The sequence below is a fragment of the Indicator indicator genome, chromosome 6 (genome assembly GCF_027791375.1).
Source record: "Indicator indicator isolate 239-I01 chromosome 6, UM_Iind_1.1, whole genome shotgun sequence".
NCBI lineage: Eukaryota > Metazoa > Chordata > Aves > Piciformes > Indicatoridae > Indicator > Indicator indicator.
Genome location: NC_072015.1, coordinates 43,477,581 through 43,481,179, shown reverse-complemented (window position 1 = coordinate 43,481,179; position 3,599 = coordinate 43,477,581).

Genomic DNA, 3,599 nt, shown 5'->3' with positions numbered 1-3,599 from the left:
CATGACCTTGGGCCATTGTGGCAACATCTGATGATTAAAATGGCTTTCTGAGGCAGTGTTAAAAAACGCAGCAGATGAATGGCTTAAAAAATTCAAAACAAGCGTAGCTTTATCTAACATTTCTTGTGGTGTCATTCCTGGGGGATTCCCCTTTCTTTGTTTTTCTAGCATAGTTTTCAAGGTACTGTGCATGTGTTCCACGATTCCCCCACAGCATTATGGGCTATGCCTGTAACGTGTTTGATCCCCAGTTTTGCAAGGAAGTTTGTACTGCCCGCGAAACAGATGCAGGTCCCTGATCTGTTTTTACTTGCACAGGCAAAGCAGCGAAGCAGATGCCATTCCCCGTCACACACATTATCACCTGCATGGACTGAAGTGACAATGAATCCAGAAAAAGCATCTGCAGTTACATGCATGTCCTTGAAATGTCCAAAAACTGCTGTATGTGTGACTTTGGTTTGCCAAATTTCAAACGGGCAAAGTTTTACTTATTTATTATTACTTATCATATTTTATAAGTCATTACTAATGATATTTTATTCTAACTATCAATTAACATATTCATTATAATCACAGACTACTTATAATATTTTATTAGAATTAATTACAACTTGTATTTTATTAGAGCTACTCATTACTTATTATATTATAATTACAGACTATCACAATTATTTATTTATTATTATTATTACTGTTCCTATGCCTATGCCTATTAATATTAGTGCTGCTATTATTAGGACTGTTTTTTCTCTTGCATATCACATAGCTTCCATGTCAACCTTATGTACTTCAACTTACACTAGATTTTTTTCCAATTTTTTTTATCTTGTTCTAAAATTTGACTACTTCCTTTCCTTGCAATTTTGTCTGAAAGTTTCCAGTTACAGTGTCAGTATCCAAACGCTTTTGGATTTTAGCTTTTCACCAACCACTACAGGCACTGAAAAGGCAAATCTTTAAGATCTATTACAATCAAAAGCTAATGCTGAGATATTGTAAGAGGATTTAAGCATACCTGATTATAAAACTCAAACTAAGCATGAAGCATCTTGTAAACAAATTCAGTGCAGCCCTTGCAAGACCCCAAGGCGTTTCTGCAAGTGGCCAAAAAGTGTCTGCAAGGGAGGGAGGGAGTGGGAGCCTAAGGTGGACACAGCAGCTGTGGAGAGAAAAAACTTCAGAAATTGAACAGAGGAAAAACTTACAGAGCTGTGGCTAACTGATTTGGAAACTTTTCGCCATGTGGTTTGCATTAAAGATTTTTTTTCCGAAACTTTTTCTGAGTCTTTTACAATGAACCTTCTTCAGAACATGTTCAAGGAGGTGTGTGTGGGGGGGTGGAATCAGAGGTCTGAAGCTGTTTGTAGTTACTGTTGCCATCCAGCCTGTTACCTGTGCTTTTGCCTGCTGACAGTCATAAAGCCCTAAATCAATTGCCATGTAAGCTACAAACACAAGGTTGAGCTCTGCTTATTCATTTTGGTCTCTCAGCACAAAGATGAATCAAAACTCCTGAAACTTAAGGAGACTTATGGGAATTCTTTTTAAGAGTTGCATACACTGTATTTGCTCCTGAGAAAGCATCAGTTCCTATGCCAGGTGGCTGTTCCTCGTCCAGATTTTCCCTTGCGTGTAGGCTCACCCTTGTTTCCTGGACCCCCTACCAGCTCCCCGTGCATTTCCCTTTTTTTTTTTTTTTTAAAAAAAAAGCAGGTCCCTTTTCAATTGCAGCTTCTACCCCACCTTTGTCCATAGGACACTATCATAGGAGCCAGTTGCTGAGGGTTGTGACTACAAATCCTTTTTCTTTAAGAACCTGCTGTAAAATTTCAGTATGAAGCTTTTGCTCTCTGAGGCGGACAGCCCCATGCTATGTACTGTTTACTGTGGCCACTCACCTCTTCTGGCCAGCAGCAGGTGATGAGGTAAAGTACGTGCATGCAAATGATTCTCCTCCCATCTCAGCTGCAGATTCGCCACCACTCTATCTGTTCAGGCACCATTTTGTGACAAATGAAGGCACAAATCCTGTTGCTGCTGCACAACAGAATCGCTTTATTGCCCAAAGTAGCTGATTCTATATTATTTATCTTGTACATTAACCCACGGAACCAATAGAAGCCAGCCCTGTACACACAGCTCAAAACAGTCCCCTACAACAGCACTGAAAGGAGTTGCCTATAAAAGCAAATCGAGCATGCCCGCAGGTCTGGCTTTTGCAGGATGCTGCTTTTGGCACTCAGGTGATGTTTTTGTTTTATTCTTCATAAACAAGTTTGCAGCCTACAGTTCTTCAGCTGGGGAAGGTTTTGCAATCCCATACCTTCTTTTGTCATTTGCCTAACAGCAGCTGCCACATGTTAATGCTGCCTATGTCTTCAAGGTAATAAATAGAATTAAGCACAAAGTGTGAATCCCTTCCTTTCCAGCCCAGCACCTTTGTGGGGCTGTGCCTCAGCACCACGGGCACCCAACGTGCTCAGGACATGCTTGGAAAGCCGCCGGCAGCAGGACAGGAGCATTGACCTAGGATAAATGGCACCTCCAGATCCCGTGTGCATGGAGACTTTGCCTGGCTCCTCTGCAGGTAGTCCCTGGCCCAGAGCTGCGGTAGTTTTGGCAGCAGGGCTTGTGGTGTTTGGCATCTGTGGCATTTGCAGCTCTTTCTTCACAACCCAAAAAGCATCTTTCCTGCTTCTGCTCAGGCAAAGCTGCACTTTCTGCCCTGCTGAAAAACAACAGGGAAATGTACGGTCTAAACAGGAAGTGTTGAAGGGAAAAGAAAGCAGAACAAGCCGTCGGCCCTCAAGGACAAAGGCAAACACTGCTATTGAGTCCTTTACTTAAGGGCTGCAAGGGAAAGTGCCTCACCAACAGGTTTAAAACGCATTTGCAGGACAGGGCTCAGAAGCAAGGATGCAGTGAAAGGCAAACTGCTGCATTTCTACAGCACTGCTGAACAGAAATCTATGCTGCCCTGTGTGCAGAGCCTTTTTTCCCTGGGCAGGTGTACAAAGAGACTTTTCCCAGTAGGGACTGAAAAGGAACAGAGAGAAACAGTTACTTTCCTCCCGCTCAGAGTTTTGCATCAGCGTGGTTTAGATTTTTGTAACACAATGCACATCAGCTACAACTCGGATCTAAACCTTCCCATCCAATCTCCACTCTCCACACAGGAAATCGCCAACTCGGGAAGGTTTTGCACTACATCTCATCCCAAAGCAGGGACGCAGAGACTGTAAGGAAAAGAACACTGGTACCCACCCCCCACCCCTGAATACCTGGGTAGCGATGAGGAGCAACAGAAAACTACTAGAGCAGAGACGAAGAGCTGGCACGATGAGGTCTCGAAATGACAAGCGGCTCTTCCACAGCCCAACGCTACTGTAAGCAAAACGAATCTCTGGGATGAAGAAACACACCAAGCCCCCCCAGCACACGCTGGCTTCGGAAAGAGCCCGGCCAGTAAGCCGGGAAACGCGAAATTCCTTCTCATTTTCCCCTCATTCTGTAAGTGAACTACAGAGCAGCTTTGGGTGCTCCTTGGCCGGCTGCGCCGGGGCCAGCCCCGGAGTTTCTCGGGTCGGCAGCGGGCG